This window comes from Callithrix jacchus, chromosome 2 (assembly GCF_049354715.1).
Source record: "Callithrix jacchus isolate 240 chromosome 2, calJac240_pri, whole genome shotgun sequence".
NCBI classification, from domain to species: Eukaryota; Metazoa; Chordata; class Mammalia; order Primates; family Cebidae; genus Callithrix; species Callithrix jacchus.
In genome coordinates, this window is record NC_133503.1 from 95,110,538 (window position 1) to 95,129,282 (window position 18,745).

Genomic DNA, 18,745 nt, shown 5'->3' on the forward strand with positions numbered 1-18,745 from the left:
GTGTGTGCTGGATTTTGGTATCAGGATGATGTTGGTTTAATAGAAAAAGTTAGGGAGGATTCCCTCTTTTTGTATTGTTTGGAATAGTTTCAACATGAATGGTACTGGCTCCCCTTTGTATGTCTGGTAGAAGTTGGCTGTGAACCCGTCTGGACCTGGACTTTTTTTGGTTGGTAGGCTATTAATTGCTGTCTGGACTTCAGACCTTATTATTGGTCTATACAGGGTTTCAGCCTCTTCCTGACTTAGTCTTGTAAGTGTGCAAGTGTCCAGGAATTTATCCCTTTCTTCCACATTTACTGGTTTATGTGCATAGAGCTGTTTGTAGTAATCTCTGATGGGAGTTTGTATTTCCGAGGGATCAGTGGTGATCTCCCCTTTATTGTTTTTTTGTTGCATCTATTCAATTCCTCTCTTTTCTTTTTTATTAGCCTAGCTCGTGGTCTATTTTGTTGATCTTTTCAAAAAACTAGCTCCTGGAATTATTGATTTTTTCAAGGTTTTTTTTGTGTCTCTATCTCCTTCAGTTTTGCTCTGATCTCAGTTATTTCCTGTCTTCTGCTTGCTTTTGAGTTTTTTTGATCTTGCTCCTCTAGCTCTTTCAATTTTGATGATAGGGTGTCGATTTTAGATCTTTGTTTCTCATGTGGGCATTTATTGCTATAAATTTCCCTCTAGACACTGCTTTAAATGTGTCCCAGAGATTCTGGTACATTGTGTAGTTGTGCATCCCTTTATTTTGAGTCTATATGAGTCTTTGCACATGAGATGGGTTGGCTGAACACAGCACACCATTGGGTCTTGACTTTTTATCCAATTTGCCAGTCTGTGTCTTTTGATTGGGGCATTTAGGCCATTTACATTCAAAGTTAATAATGTGATGTTTGAATTTGATCCTGCCATTTTGTTACTGGCTGGTTGTTTTGCCCGTTAGTTGCCATGGTTTCTTCATTGCATCATTGTTCTTTACCATTTGGTACATTTTTGCAGTGACAGGTACTGGTTGTTTGGTTCCATGTTTAGTACTTCCTTCAGGAGTTCTTATAAGGCAGGTCTTGTAGCGATGAAATCGCTCAGCAATTGCTTATCTGTAAAGGATTTTATTTCTTCTTCACTTATGAAGCTTATTTTGGCCAGATGTGAAATTCTGGATTGAAAGTTCTTTTCTTTAAGGATGTTGAATATTGGTCCCCACTCTCTTCCAGCTTGTAGAGTTTCTGCTGAGAGAGCCGCTGTGAGTCTGGTGGTCTTTCCTTTGTGGGTGACTCATCCTTTCTCTCTGGCTGCCCTTAGGATATTTTCCTTTATTTCAACCATGGTGAATCTAACAATTATGTGCCTTGGGGTTACTCTTCTTGAGGAGTATCTTTGTGGTGTTCTCTATATTTCCTGGATTTGAATGTTGGCCTGCCTTGTTAGGTTGGGAAAGTTCTCTTGGATAATATCTTGAAGAGTGTTTTCCAGCTTGGATTCATTCTTCCTATCACATTCAGTTATGCTGATCAAATGTAGATTAGGTCTTTCCACATAATCCCATAATTTTTGGAGGCTTTGTTCATTTTTTTCACCCTTTTTTCTCTAATATTACCTTCTTGTTTTATTTCATTGATTTGATCATCTATCTCTGATATCCTTTCTTCTGCTTGATCGATTCAGCTGTTGAAACTTGTGCATGCCTCGTGAAGTTCTCATGCTGTGTTTTTCATCTCCATCAAGTTGTTTATGTTCTTCTCTAAGCCGGTTATTCTAGTTAGCATTTTGTCTAAACTTTTTTCAAGGTTCTTAGTTCCTTTGCATTGGGTTAAAACACGGTCTTTTAATTCAGAGAAGTCTGTTATTACCCACCTTCTGAAGCCTGCTTCTGTCAATTCGTCAGATTCATTCTCTGTCTTTTTTTGTTCCCTTGATGGTGAGGAGTTGTGATCCCTGGGAGGAGAAGAGATGTTCCATTCTTTGATGGTTTCATCCCTTTTTGTGCTGTTTTATCCCCATCTTCCTGGATTTATCTCCCTTTGATCTTTGAAGTTGGTGATTTCAGGAGGATTTTCTGAGTGGATGTTTTTTCTGTTGAGGTTAGAGCTATATCTTTTTTGGCCTGTAGAGGGCGTTGCTCGGCTCTCTCGGGTTCATTCAGGTTGCTGGGTGGGTAGTCCTTCCCTGGAGTTTGTTTGCAGATGAGATTGGCCCCACCTTCCCAATGGTGTCTCTCCCAGAGCTTGATCTTCCCGGTTGGGGTCAAATTCGTGTATTTGCTGCCAAGCTCTCTAGTGAGGGCTTCAGTTTGAGTTCTGTGGAGGTGGGGGCTGCCAGGCCTTGTGGTCTATTTCCCTGCTTTCAACTCTGCCTCCCTCTGTGGGATGGTCTGTCCCTCTGGCTTTAGTGCAAACTTCTGCCCACATCCATGTGACAACTTGCTGCGCCCAGTGGAAGCTGCTACTCAGATTTGCATCGACAACCCACAATGCCCCACAGTCTGGCAGGGCTCTTGTGGTCTGTGGGTAGAAGGAGGGATGAGGTAATCACAGAATCCAAATTGGAGAATCAAGGGGGTGAAGTCCCCCGATGCTCTGAGCTGGCTGCATGTTTCAGGTCGGGATGAGCCCCCTGTCTTGATTTGCTCCCCTGGGCAGCTCTCGCCCTGTGGCTTCCTCCCTGGGCTATTATCAGTGCCCTATCAGTCTCACCAAAACAAAACCAGCACCTCGTTTGGAATTGTGGAGTCCTCTAGCACTCTGTGTCTCATTTGCTGGGAGATGCATTCCAGTGTTGCTTTCTCATGGCCGGCCATTTTGGTGCCCTCTCCCACACACTTTTAAACAACTAGATCTCATGAGAAGTCAATCATGAGGGTAGTACCAAGGGGATAATGCTAAACCATTCATGAGAAATCCACCCCCATGATCCAGTCACCTTTCACCAGTCCTCACCTCCAACATTAGGGTTTACAATTTGTCATGTGACTTGGTGGGGACATAGACCGAAACCATATCATTTCACCCCTGGCACCCCCAAACCTCATGTCCATCTCACATTGCAAAATACAATCACACCTTTCCAACAACTCCCAGTCTTAACTCATTCCAAGATTAATTAAAAGTCCAAAGTCCATAGTCTCATCCGAGGCAAAGCTAGTCCCTTCCCACTATGAGCCTGTAAAATAAAATACAAGTTAGTTATGACCAAGATACAATGGGAGTACAGGCATTGGGTAAACATTTCCATTCCAAAAGGAAGAAATTGGACAAAAGAAAGGGGCTACAGGCCCCATGCAAGTCAAAATTAACAGGGCAGTCTTAAAGCTTCAAAATAATTTCCTTTGTCCTCATATCCCATATCCAGGGCACACTGGTGCAAGGGGTGGGCTCCCAAGGCCTTGGCTAGCTCTGCCCCTGTGGCTTTGCAGGGCTCAGCCCCTGCAGCTGTTCTCATAGGCTCACATTAAGTGCCTGCAGCTTTTTCATGTACAGTGTAAAAGCTGTCAGTGGATCTACCATTCTGGGGTCTGGTGGATGGTGACCCCTTTCTCACAACTCCATTAAGCAGTGCTCCAGTGGTGATTCTATGTGGGGGTCCAACCTTATGTTTATTCTTTACACTGCCCTATTAGTGGTTCTGCTGGGGGCTCTGCCCCTGCAGTAGGCTTCTTCCTGGACCTCTAGTCTTTTCCATAATCCTCTGAAATCTAGGTGGAGGCTCCCAAATTTCAACTCTTCACTCTGAAGAGGTTACAGCTTGCCCACTTTGAAGCAGCAGCTGGAGTGGAGCTGTAAAAATGTCCCTTTGGGCCAGGGGTAGAGCTAGAGCCACTGGGATGTAGGGAGCAGTGTCCTGAGGCTGTGCATGGCAGAGGGGCCCTGGCCCTGGTCTATGAAACCATTTAGTCCTTCTAGGCCTTAGGACCTGTGATGGGAGGGGCTGCTGCAAAGGTTTCTGAAATATCTTCAAGGCCTTTCTCCCATTGTCTTGGCTATCAGCACTTGGCTCTTTTTAATTATGCAAATTTCTGAAGCTTGCTTGAATTCCTCTCCTGCAAATGGGGTTTTCTTTTCTTCCACATGGCCAGGCTACAAATTTTCCAAACTTACACTTTGCTTCCCCTTTAATATAAGTTGCAATTTTAGGTCATGTCTTTGCTCACACATATAAGCATAGGTTGTTAGAAGCTGCAAGGCCACATCTTGAAAGCCCTGCTGCTTAGACATTTCTTCTGCCACATACCTTAAATAATCACTCTCCAGTTCAAAGTTTCACATATCCCTTGGGCAGGAGCACAATGCATCCAAATTCTTTGCTAAGGCATAACAAAAGTGACCTTTGTTATAGTTTCTAATAAGTTCCTCATTTCCATCTGAGAGCTCCTTAGCTTGGATTTCACTGTAGATATTACTATTAGCATTTTGGTCACAATCATTTAACCGGTCTTTAGGAAATTCCAAACTTTCCCTCATCTTCCTGTGTTCTTCTGAGCCCTCCAACCCCTGCCTGTTACCCAATTTCAAAGCTGCTTCTCCATTTTCAGATATCTTTATAGTGATTTCCCACTCCTGGTACCAATTTTGTGTATTAGGTCACTCTTGCATAACTGTTAAAAAATACCAGAAACTGTGTCATTTATAAAGAAAAAAATGTTTAATTGGCTTATGGTTCTGCAGGAAGTGTGGTGGCATCTGCTTCCAGGGAGGCCTCAGGGAGATTTTATTCATGGCAGAAGGCAAAGTGGGAACAGGAAGTTTACATAAGTTCAGGAGCAAGAGGTGGGGGGGAAGTGCCACACACTTTGAAATTACCAGATCTCACGAGAACTCACTCATAATCATGAGGACAATACCAAGATTTTGGTGCTAAATCATTCATGAGAAATTCATCCCCATAATCCAGTCATTTTCTACAAGATCCCATCTTCAACCTTAGGGATTAAAATTCAACATGAGGTTTGATGGGGATACAAATCTAAACCATATTAATGAAAAAGTTGCCCAAGAAATTAAGAAGAAGGTTGTGGCCATACTGGGGCCAGAAGTGTTAACAGTGGAGAAGGGTCTTAATGCCAGGGTGGCCTTAGCAGCAGCAACCCAGGCCTGTGGTGGTGACCAGAGACAGTGTGGACTGTCAGGAGGGTCCATGGGAGTGGGAGCATCAAGAGCATCAAGGTGAGCAGTGGAGGCACAGGAAGGGTCCAGTCATGGTGATGGAGGAGAAGCTGGAGCAGAGCAGGGGAGACAGGGCGGCTGTGGCAAGAAGGTACCTATCCATGTCAGATGTCTGCAGGAACTGCTGGAGAGGGAAGAGGAAACTGCAATTATAAGTTGAGGTCCTAAAATAATGCAGGAGGAAACTGAAAGCTCACAAAACTTGCATATACATTAATGTTTTTCTAGTTCAATTGATATTTATTAAGCACCTACTGTGTGCCAAGTATTATTTTAGGAGCTGAAAATTCAGCAATAGAGCAGACAGAACTCCCTGCATTCATAGAGCTTAAACAGAGAAGAAATATAACAAAGAAGATATGCAAAATGCAACACATGGCATGAAGCATAGTGATAAATGCTACAGATAAAGCAGTGAAGGGGATAGGAAGTATGGGGCTGGGGTGGGGGGCTTGCAATTTTAGATTGGAAATGCAGGGAAATCTTCACTGCAAATGTAATATTTAATGAAATTCTAAGGTGAAGAAGATGAATGATGAATCACACATATCTGGGAAGAGAATGTTAGAACAATGAGAAAAGCAAGTTCAAATGCTCAGAGGTTACCAAATTCTTGGTTTGTTCAAAGGAGTGGCAAGTGGGCCATTTTGGTGTCTGAATCAAAGTGAGTGAGGAACAGGGTACTAGGGGATGAGGTTGGAGAAACTGGGAAAGAAGGCAGCTTCCTATAAGAAACTTTACTTTTGTTCTAAGTGAGATGGAAAGCTGATGAAGGATTTTGAGGTAATATCAGACAGCCAACGTTTTAACAGGATCACTCTGACATTTGTATTGAAATAGAGTCAATGAGGGAGAAAGCAGGCGGGTTAGTTTGGGGGTTGTGCGAGAATCTATGTGAGAGATGACGGTGGTTTAGACCAGGGTGATAGCAGTAAAATTGGTGGGTAATAGTCAGAATCTGCAAAAAATCTGGTTTTGCTTATGGCTTGGATGTAGGGTATGAGATTAAGAGACAAGTCCAGAATGATTTCTGTGTTTTCTGTCTGCACATATGAAAGAATGGACTTGATATATTTCTGCAATTGAAAAGACTAGAAAGAGTAGGTTTGTAGAATCACAAGCTCAGGCTTGCATAGGTTAATTTGGGACATCTATTAGCTATCCAAATACTCATGTATGCTCATTTGTGTCCAAGATTTGCTGGGACTGAAGAATACTCTTTAAATTGAATCAAATAAAGTATAAAAATATTGAAAATTCTTAGAGGTGACAGAGAGTCAGAGCAAATTTATGTCACTGATGTCCACAAATTTTTGTTAAATAAATTCATGGAGGAGCAGGCCCTCACAGGGTAAATCTCTTGACAGGGTAAATCCCTAAGCAGAGTGGCAAGCATGGTGTACCTGGAGAAGAATGCTTTGAATAGCAATGTCCAGGGCTCATAGCTCTCAGAAAGGAAATGTCAGTATGATATGCTCGGATAGACTTTCTTCTCTTTTTTCTGTGGTACCATTAAACCTTCTGAAGCTTGCACCTAGTTAATATACTTGAGCAAACCTTTTTGATTTTCATCATTTGAAAGTTCAAATCAGTCATATTCTATTATTCCTATTACACAGGTTGAGAAGATCTTTGTTTTCAATCTGGTGTTACTGTTAACTCTCCACTTTTAAATGAGCTGTCAACAACTCAAACTGTGAACTAGATAATTCTGCACTATGCTTTGCATAATATTTTGAGGCCAACAGAGTGAGCCTGATTCTATTAATGACAAAGGGGTACAGAATAGAATAAGGCAGAGTTTTGGAAGTGCCTTATCTAACACAAGAACCGTATATCTGACTTGGATCAGATAAATTTAAGTATAATTTGAAACCCAGGAGAGTTATTATTTACTCTATAGCAGAGATGTGTCAATTATGTGGATTTTAAGGCAGCTAATTATGTTTTAATACTATCACTATAGCTATAGGCAAAGGAAGTTTCTTTCTATATGATTGAAAGTTCCAAAATGTCTGCAAGTGAAAAAATACTTTCTAGACCTGATATAAGGTGTGAAATTTAAACCATAAAATGAGTTAAGGTATCATTTCTGTAAGGTTATTGTACCTGAGTATGTTCTTATTGAATTAGATTTATACCTCAGGGCATGATGTTTTATTAGATTACCTGATCTAGCAAGGTCTTACCAGCTGGAATGGTAAGTTTTGATAACAAGAAGCTGGTGAGGGTTTCTAAATGGTGAGCTACCTATTTAAAGTTACCTGTTGTGTATGGGCAGGTGTGTCTCAGAATGAGATTGGACAATAGGAACCATCTGGGGTCTTTGAGATTGATATTTGATGGAACCAGGGGTGCCAGCAGACTAAATGAATATAGTGGAGGATGAGCTTTATTTGCTTAATGTTTGCTTTGAAGCAGCCTTGGTCAACAAGCATGGCTTGCCTTAGAAGAAAATAAAATACCCCAGCTAGTCCTTTCAGATCAAGGTTACCAGTGAGAACCTAGGCAGTGGAACAGATTGGAACATTTGATAGCAAAATACAGTTTTTGGATTTTGCAATGAATTGCAAAGGCCGACATGGCCCGTAATGCTGAGCCAACTAGGAGGGAATAGACACACCTGGTCACCTTGAGATGCGGGCTCATTTATAAAAGCCAACACAAAGGCATTTGTCACTACTAAGAGATCAAATTTCCTTGGTAAAAAATCCAGGGAAGAAAATGTTTTCACTTAACATTATTTTCTAGTTTGTGTATGCTATTTACCAAGTTGCTAAAAGTAGCAAACAAGGTGAATAGTAATCTTTTGTGGATCAGTGTTCACAGCAGTCTCGGGCATGTGGTAGTCCTCTTGCAGGGAGGAGGAACACTTGTGAAGAGAAGTTAAGAGTGTCACAGAGCAATCAGCTAGCGTGAGAGCCAGGCAAAGAATGGAAACCTCCTTGGATGGGGATAGGTACACATGACAGGGAGGAGCGAGTCCTACCTGTTAGCTAAATCTTCTCAGTGTAAAGCTAATTGGTGATGGTTAGAGAGAGCAGATTCCTCTGGTCTCTGAAGAAATCTCTACAATCCCTGCTTGCTTGGGCAGTCCTAAACTGAATGAATTAAAATCCTAGGAAAACAGCATTTCAGGTGATGAGGAGGATACAAAATTTGATATAAAAGGCCTCACAAAAAGTTTGGCTGAAAGTTCACAACAGAGATGAGGCTTCACTGTAGAGCAGTTCTTTAGGGATAACCTGGGTCTGCTCTGTGCAATTTGACAGAAACAGACTCAGGTATCTGTTTAAATCTAAGTTAAATGAATTAAAATTAAAAAATCAGTTTCTTAGACACATTTCAAATGATCAACAGCCACAGAAGGTCAGTGGCTAGTGTATTGGAAAACACAGATATGAAACATTTACCTCATCACAAAAAGTTCAGTTGGTCACAGCTGATCTAGATAATGAAGCCGGACACAGCTTTTTCTGTTTCCACTAAGGAAAGGACAGACACAGGTGGAAATTACAACCTGCAGCACAGATTAGGCACTTATACGCACTTCCTGGCTCTGGGAAACTGTTGGGGTCTGAGCAGCATAACCAAGTGAGTACACAGGATTTTTTCCTTGTTTTATTTTTTCCTTCTATCTCTGAAACCTTAGAGGAAGGGTATCTTTTGTGTGTGTGTGTGTGTGTGTGTGTGCGCGCGCGCGCGCGTGCGCGCATGAGCACGGAGTGGTTCTGTATGGATTGGTAGAATTTTATATATACAGAGGTATTTCAAGCTGTGGATTGTGACACTAAGTTTTAGGTTAGCGGGTTGTACAGTCATTAGAACAAAAGAAATACAGTGAAAATGTCAGCATGCTTCCTGTGTAGTGAGGGTAAATAATATTTTGTAAAATTTTGTTTCAGGCATGTATATGTTTGGATATATTGGTTCAGTGTGTAAATTGTGTATTTTACTCTGAATCATGTTTAAAATCTATTTGAAAGCTAACTCTGAAGTTGAAAAACTGCAATGTTTTGAGTCCTGCAGCAAATAGCAAGCAACAAGTGAAAGCCTAGAAGCTCTTTCAGTTATTTATACCAAAGACCATTTATTATGTCTCCCTGAAAACTGCTTATAGAAACAAAAGGAAAAAGGGCATTTTGCTTTATGAAGAGGAACATCTTTAAGGAAATCATGTAACTGTGTACAGGGATAGAATATGTGGTGTGGAATCGTCAGGATAATTGCTGTCATCCAGTGTTCTTTAGTACCTAATGGCAAATGCATTTCTGAAGAAGGCATCTTACAAATGTGAAGGACGTGTGTGGTATTCAGTTACATTTGAGTACCTTATTTCCATTTTGCTTAATGCACTTTAAACACAAGAGATACTTTGATTTTGTATTTCCATTGGTTTTGCTAAGTTGGGTGGTATATATATACTTGCATATGTAATTTCATTGGATTGATCAATACATTCTCCTTATGTATAGTTAGGCCTTCTATAACAGCGTCAGTGAGAATTTAATTTTCTGATTAAAAACCTATTTCCTTCCTGGTTCTAATTAGTGTATCAATGTTTTCTAAATGATAGAAACACTCTTCCTTTCATTTGCTAACTACTGGTTTTACTGCTTATAGTTGGCTTTTTTGTCCAGTTTGAGGAAGGAATTGCTAAAACTTAACAGGTGTTTTATTCTGCCTCACTGGCTTCAACCTTATACTAGTCAGAGAAAGGACCAGAAGAACAACAGGTACCAGCACTCTGGTTGAGGATGCCAGTTCCATGGCTCCAAATCATCTTCTATCCTAGAAAATTTCTGAGAGAATTTAACAGTTGTCACTACCCCAAAATTGTGCTCACTGGTTGCTTGCTTAATGTCTGACGTCTGTTATGAGATGTTCTATGAGACTCTAAGCTCCATGACTGCAGGAACCTTGCCTGTTTGTTTACTGCCAACACCTGAACCTGGAACAGTACTTGAGACATACATAATAGGTATCTGATATGATTGTGTGGTGCAGTGATTCTCAAAATGGGGTCTCCAGATCAGCAAAACTTAGCCTTCTTAGTTGCACCAGAGACTTGTTAGCAATACCCATTCTGAGCCCCAACCCGACCTACTGAATGGAAACCCAGTGTGAGGCCTAGCTGGCTGGGTTTTAACAAGACCTCCAGGTGATTGGAATCCACATTAATGCTTGAGAAGCATGGGTTTAATGAGTCCTTAAATTAGGAGAGTTGAGGGTGTTCTGGGGGATTTTTGTGTGCTCTTCTCAAATGTGGATCTTCTCATTTAGCTTTTCACCTAAGGTTTTGCAGAGTGGGTTAGAGAAGATGAGAATACAAGTTTCAGAAATAAGCCAGTGAGCTAGGCTCTTGAAACCCACATCTGTCAGTCTTTGAAGGCTTGATATGATTTGGCCCTCCTGTCATTTCTCTGAAGAAGGAAACTCTAAAGGTGAGAACTGTATTTGATAGTGCTTACTGCTGAGCAGTAAAATCGTTAAAACCAACTTTATAATATCCAGACATAAAAATGTTTTATTAAAATAACTACTAATTTTATTTGCATAGAGTATAATGAATGGTGCAAGTATAATAAATGGCCAGAAATGCTATTATTGCTTTTACAGCATTTGCCTTAAATCTTTTGCAATTATAATCTCTAACTGTTCAACTATAGGGAAATAAGTAAATAAAATTATGATATAGCCATTCTTTGGATTATTATGTAGGCATTAAAATATTAAAGAATTTTAGGTGACATGGAATGTTTTCTAAAGTTAACTGAACAAAGTAGTTCACAAGATAATTTTTCTATGCCATTTTATTTATGCATATGCATAAATAGAAAAGAGACAGCAAGGAAGCACAGCATCATCATAACTCCTTTCTTGGATGATGTAGTTGCTGATTTTCTTAACTTCTCTTTGAATTTTTCATTTGTTTACAATTAATAGATTTTAAAATCAGAATATATTTATGTCATAAAACACTAAAAAATTAAAAGGAAAGACTTAACCATGGTTCTACTGTGATAACATAACGATTATTTTTATATTTTCTTCAGGTTTTAGTTCATATGCATGCATTTTCAAATATGATTGGGTTGATCAAACAAATTTTAGCATTTATGAAGGGCCCCAAACAATGGTGGCTTGAAACTGTATTACTAATATCTTCTTTCTCAAACTGATGTTTTAGGGTTGCAGATTTCTTGGTATAGTTAGAACACCCGCAGAAGGTTTAGCACTCTGAAATTTATATTTTAAAGAGAGAGCCCATTACATATAACATTATCAGTTCAGACGTACTTCCAGGGAGTATCTTAGAAAGAGAACAAAGATAGAAATTGGTGAAGCCAACTTTTCCAATAGATGTAAGATGAGGGTAGTGCACTGGAAGAAGGAAGGGAGGTGGGATGGGCAAAGATTTAGAGAGGGTCCTGAAGCCTGAGATACCCTTCCATGAGGGTGAGATTTCAGGCTTAGTCTCACAAAAAGTGAACATCAGTGATGCTTTAAGAGCCAGATGAGTCACTGCTTCTGCTCTTAGGAAACTTATTCTATTGTTTATGATTTCCTCTTTCTTTTGAGTGAAATATAACTCAGGAAAAAAATTAAGCAAATGATACTTGAACCTACAGTTCTGAGTAGTAGAAGCAGTTAGGCCATTTCAAATCAGTCAGAATAAATGTCGGGGGTAGAAATCACTCAAGAGCAGCTAGTTACTGAGACCTTGGGCCACTACATTGGACACACATTTCTTGCTTCCATATGACACGATGGCTCTAATGTTTGCACTTTTACTAAAATTTTAGTAAAAATACACAGATCTAAATCTCTGATCCATTTGAAATTTTCCCTAGTGTAAGGAGTGAGATAGTATTTTTAATCCAGATTGGTGGGTGGTTGAATTCCTTGATTCAAAATGCCGGATTTATCACATCCTAAGTTCCTTAAGTATTTAGGCCTGTTTCTACTCTGTTCTATTGTTCTCTTTATGCAGGTGGTAGTACCAGCTATTTCATTTGTAATGCATTTATAGTATTTTATTACTGGTAGGGCTGGTTCCCTTTCAGTGCTCTTTCTTTTCTATTGTCATGGCAGTTTTTGATTATTTTATATTTAATTTTAAGAGTAAACTTGTCCAACTTAAAAACTAATGAGAAAATTGATATCTGTATAACTTTGTGTCTTCTTATTAGAGAATAAGGTGTCTCTGTTTTTCCAGCAGCCTATGTATTTTCTGTTTCAAAGTTTTCTTCATCTAGAACTAGGACATCTCTTGAAAATCTTATATCCATATATTTTATCTTTTTGTAGCTGTTGCAAAGGAGCTTTTTTCTTGCATTTTGAAATTTCTTATTACTTTTATATAAGAAACCCATCATATTAATATATTAACATAATAAGCAGTTATATTACTAAATTCTGTTACCATTTCCTATTAATTTTCACCTGATTTTCTTGGAGCTTGCAGATGTAAAGTCATATATTCTAAAATGCTGAATAACTTTATTTCAGTTTTTATGTCTCATATCTTTCACTTAGGTAATTTAATAAGAACTTCTACAATAGTGTAACTATTATGAGAGTGTGCATCCTTTCAAAAAATACTATGGAAATATTTCTAATAATGATTATGATGATAAAACTGAGTAGACATATAGTACTAATTATGTTCAAAAATTCTTCTAAGTGTTTTACTTGTTAACCTACCCGTAAGAGTAGCTGACCTGAATAGCCAAGGCAATCCTAAGCAAAATGAACAAAGCTGGGGGCATCACATTACCCAACCTCAGACTATTCCATGTAGAATAGTTAGTATGGTTAGTTAGTTATTAATAGTTAATATGGTTAGTTTAATACCATACTAACCAAAATAGTATGGTACTGGTACAAAAACAGACACATATTCCAATGGAATAGAATAGAGAACCCAGAAATAAGACCACACACCTTCAACTATCTGATCATCAACAAACCTGACAAAACAAAACAATGGGAAAAGGATTCCCTATTCAATAAACGGTGCTGGGGTAACTGGCTGGCCATATGCAGAATATTGAAGCTGAACGCTTTTCTTACATGATCTCATTAAACTAAAAAGCTTCTGCACAGCAAAAGAAACTCAACAGAGTAAACAGACAACCTACAGAATGGGAGAAAATTTTTGCAAACTATGCATCTGATAAAGGTCTAATATTCAGCATCTATAAAAAACTTAAGCACATTTACAAGAAAAGAAAACCTCATTAAAAATGGACAAAGAACATGAACAGATGCTTCTCAAAAGTAGACATACATGAGGTCAACAATCATATGAAAAAAGCTCAGCATTTCTGAGAAATCCAAATAAAAACCACAATGAGATACGATCTCACACAAGTTAGAATGACTATTAAAAAGACAAAAAATAAGAAAGGCTAGCAAAGTTGTGGAGAAAAAGGAAAGCTTTTACACTGTTGATGGGAGTGTAAATTACTTCAATCATTGTGGAAGAACGTGGCAATTTCTCAAAGACCTAAAAACAGAATAACCATTTAACCCAGCAATTCCATTACTGGGTATGTCCCCAAAGGAATATAAATCATCCTGTTACTGAAACATATGCATGTGTATGTTTACTGCAGCATTTTTTATAATAGCAAAGACATGGAATCAACTTAAATGCCCATCAATGATAGATTGGATAAAGAAAATATGGTACATCTACACTATGGAATACTGTGCAGCTATAAAAAGAACAAGATCATGTCCTTTGCAGGGACATGGATAAAGCTGGAGGCCATTATTCTCAGCAAACGAATTTAGGAACAGAAAACCAAATACCACGTGTTCTCACTTATAAGTGGGAGCTAAATGATGAGAACACATGAACACATAGAGAGGAAAAATGCACACTGGGTCCTGTCAGGGTGGAGGGTGAGAGGATGGGGAGAATCAGGAAAAGTAACTAATGTGTACTAGGTTTAATACCTGGGTGATAAAATAATCTGTACAACAAACCCCCATGATTCAGGTTTCCCTCTGTAACAAACCTGCACATATTCCTGAACTTAAATGTTAAGAAAAGTCACTGACATTTGACCTAAGGTATATTTATTTTACCATGCACCAGATATTTCAAATACTTGTATTTTGTTAAAAATAAAAATTATTTTTTCCAGATATCTAAAATCAAATGCCATTTCAGCTTCTGTATAGCTGAATATATGGCGTGCCTTTCTCTTTTGACTTGTTGATGGAGTGAATTATGTTAATAAATGTCTTACAGTTGAATCATCCTGGTATGGTATGTGATATATCATTCTTTTACTGTGATTCTGGCTTCTATTGCTTATTTTTTATATAGAAATTTTGCATTAATATTTATAAGTAAGATTCGACTATAGTTTTACTGCTATATTTATCAAATTCCTGTATCACTATTATACAGGCTTTTTAGAAAACTGGCAGTTTTTATTCCCTCTATCTCTGTTGGAAAATTTTAAACAATTGAGTTTGCTCCTTGAAGGTTTTACAGAACTCACCTGTGTTATCAGTGCATGTGCTTTTTGTGAGGAAGTTTTTTGATAACATTGCTTTTATTTTTTCTATTGCTTTTCACTTCTGGGGTCAGTTTTAAGTATGTATGTTTTTCTCTCCATTTCTTCTTGTTTTTCACATTTATACATAGGTTTTTACAAAGCATCGTATATGATCTTTTTCTACTTCATATTGTCATATATCCACTTTTCTCTGCACTTTTCCTTCTCCCATGCTTCTAAATTTGTTTGTTCTGTTGCCCTCCTTCATGACAAACCAGTTTTACCCTAGATTTGATTTTTTAAAAATCCACTATTTTTCAAAATGCTGACTTTGTTCTTGTCAGAGGTTCATGATTTTTAAAATAGCTTTTTGTTTTCTAGATGAGGGAGAGAATAGAAAAGTGAGCTAAGATCACTAGCCTCACAGTGCAGTTTAGAAGCAATGAGCGCACTTAGCTGGAAAAATGGATTTGGCCTTAAAGAGCTGCTACTTTCCCGTAACCGGAGGCTTTTAGGCTTTAGTGGTGAGTCGATCCCTCTTAGCCAGCTGGACTTCCCAGACATAAAGGGGCACAGAGCACTCTTTATTCCATGTTCGTTTTCAGCCATTTTTACTTCTATTTCCCACTTTACCTGCCACCCCAACCTTGTCCTTCAGCTAAGCTTAGGACAGTGACATAATTACTGGTTAATGACTTTGTGTAGTAGGTATGGGCAAACACATGGGGCAGAGAAAACACTGGCTTCATGGCCTGCCTGATTGAGAGCACCAGGGCCACTGCCTTGGGGATGAGGCACCATCCAGCAGAGCCATCATTTAAGAGCCAGTCATTTTCTTAAAAAATATGATACAATTCCTGGATGTTCCTGAAAGTGAGGGGAAAAGCCCTGTTTCCCATTTTATTTATTTATTTATTTTGAGACAGAGTCTTGCTCTGTCGCCAGGCACCAGCCTGGAGTGCAGTGGCACAGTCTCAGCTCACTGCAACCTCTGCCTCCCGCATTCAAGCAATTCTCCTGCCTCAGCCTCCCGAGTAGCTGGGACTACAGGTGTGCGCCACCACACCCAGCTAATTTTTTTGTATTTTTAGTAGAGATGGGGTTTCACTCTGTTGGCCAGGATGGTCTCGATCTCTTGACCTCGTGATCTGCCTGTCTTGGCCTCCCAAAGCCCTGTTTCCCATTTTGTTCCTAGTACCAATTAACCGATTGCTGAGCACATGCATATTAACTAAATTGGCATTAGCTAGTGAGTCTTAGAGGCTGGTTCTAATGGGTGTAAGCATTTATGAAAGAGCTCAGGACTTTTAGAAAGAAACTTACATAATCAGGATATAGTTGGACCTCTAAAGACCAGAGGTCTCACTGGAATGACAGGTGCATCCAATATAGTACAATGGAGGTTAGGAAAAAAATATTAGCATTTCTATTTATACCTCTACCTTAAGTATTTTCATAAATGTAAATGTTTTTAATACATGCATATTATATTAGTTTACAAATGTATGTGTGCATATAATGCATAAATATGTGTGTGTGTGTGTGTATATATATTCAAAATTTTTACTGACAGGAGAAGAGAGAGAAGGCCACTTCTACAGATAATCATCTTTCGGGTTACCATTTAGCAGAGAATATGCTAATAAAATCAGTCATCAATGAGACAGACCTTCTGTCCTCATGGAATTTATAGTCTTATAGGAAAAACAGATAAAAAGCCAACAAATAAAAACCACAACAATGTGTAATAATTTCTATCAAGCAAATAAATAGGGAAATGTGACTGACACAACCATGTGGGGGAAATACTTAGAGGCAGTCCTGAGAGAGAGAAGGGATGGGCCGTGACAACTGCGGGGTGGGTATAACACTTGAGGCATATAGAACAGTCACTAAAAAGTGAAGGGTAGTAATGGTTCTATGACTACAAAATTTTCAGAAGGCCAGTGTTGCCAGAGTGCAGGGAAGAACAGGAACAAGAGCAGCACTGGACACATCAAGAAGTGACCACATCCAGAGCTTTGTGGGTCATGGTGAGGAATTCCAGGGCCAGGAAGCTTCTGGGCACCTATGTGCCTTTGGTATCCCCCATTTATCTCCATTGCTTGGTGGATGATAGGGAAACACGAAGTATTTGAATGAAGTTTATAAATGATGGAAGGATTTGCATGGAGTTTCCTGAGATTAAGGCAGATTAATAAGGAGTCTTTGGGTTTCCCCCCTGCTTATCCTTTGACTAGTAAATCCCTGAGACTTCTGCTTTTCCACTTCATACTGGGTTACCAAAAGAGAAAAAAACCTCACAAAACAAAAACAAAGAGGAAAAATAGTAAAGTATAACATATTGATTTAGGTATTGCCAATAGAAGAAATCAGAAACATGTCTCTGATTTCTAAGTGTCTCTACTGTGCACTTAACTTTTGCGGTCATTAGCTATAATTTCACATATGCCATTAATTATAATATATTTTATATGATTTTTGGAATCAATGAAACTTATGTTTACCCTGTAGGTAATCATGAACTTGAATTTCTAAGATATAAACTTTTTTTTTTTTTTAATTATTAGATTTACTATTTGGGGGAAATTTTGAGTAATTGGGGTTTATTAATATAATTTAAAGACAACTATCTTTTAAAATCCTTATAGAAAACATCTAAATAAAAACCATTTCATTAGAAGTTTCTGAATTTAATCACAAGGCAACAAATGTCCCAGCTATCAGTATCAGGAAGAGCCATTTAAAGGCCACCTCAGGAAATCAATAAATATTTGTTGAAAAGATAAAAGGCACATTTTACCAAATTGTCAGAGAGGATGGTTGTGTACAGAAAGTGGCAAAAAGTTGAAAGTGGTCATTCCCAAGCACAGATGGACAATGAAGTCATTTTAGGGGACATTTGAAAACCATAGTTGCTGGGGTCCCTGTTCCTCAGGTTATTCTGATGACTTGGGTACCACATTAAATGTTTAAGGGCAGATGTGGGAAGGTCTGGAAGTTTGACCTCCTCCTTTTAGTATCCCAAAAGTCTCCCTGGCTCCTGTTTGCAGAGTTATGCCTTTGGCTCTGGTATCTCCAGGAGAGGAGACCTGCAAAAGTGGTAGGAAAATTCTCCACCTGGACTCCAGTCATCACCTCCCACTTCCGGAGAGCCCGGGCAGCATCAAGCCACTCCCTCTGTATCTTTGATATCTCTGCTTCCCAAGCTGTACGTATGCTCGGGTGTCTCTTCTTTAAAATAAAACCCCTTCCTCAAATGTGTTGCTGTCTTTAGCCACCTCCTTCTGTTTTCCCCACAGCCCAGCATTTTACAGAGTGGATCACCCCTGCTGGCTGGACGTGGCATCTCCTGCACTGTCACCTTTTCTTCCAGGCATGTCTTCTACCATCAGTACTCCCCAGCCCCTCCAAGGCTCACCACAGCTAGGGAAATAAAAACTGCTTTGTTGGAATTGTCCTTACTAAGGTTACCAATGCTTTTCTAGTTTCCCAAAACCAGGAGTTGTTTTCCAGTCCTTATTTAACCTCTGGTAGACACTGTTTTCCACCATTCTGTTCTCTTAGAAACTTTGTCCTATTTTCTTTGATACATGCCTTTCTTTGTCCTATTTTCTTTGATACATGCCTATTTTCTTTGATACATGCCTCCCATCTGTGCTTGGGAATGACCACTTTCAACTTTTTGCCACTTTCTGTACACAACCATCCTCTCTGACAATTTGGTAAAATGTGCCTTTTATCTTTTCAACAAATATTTATTGATTTCCTGAGGTGGCCTCTCTGCTTCTCTCTGACCATTCTCACCTTTTCACCCCCCCCAACACCAGCCCTTATCGTTCACCATTTAGTACTGGTGTGCTTCAAGCTGAATGCTTTCATCTCCCTTCTTCTGTCTCCATGTCTTCCCTATTGATCTCCTCCATTCTTAGTGCTCTGAGAGACACATACCCGTTCACTCTCCCCTGAGCCCCTGCTTCACGTGTTGAAATGCACACTGAATATTTCACATTGGATGTCTTATATGCTACTCATACTCTATATATCCAGAACAGAACTTGTTATATTTCAAACCAA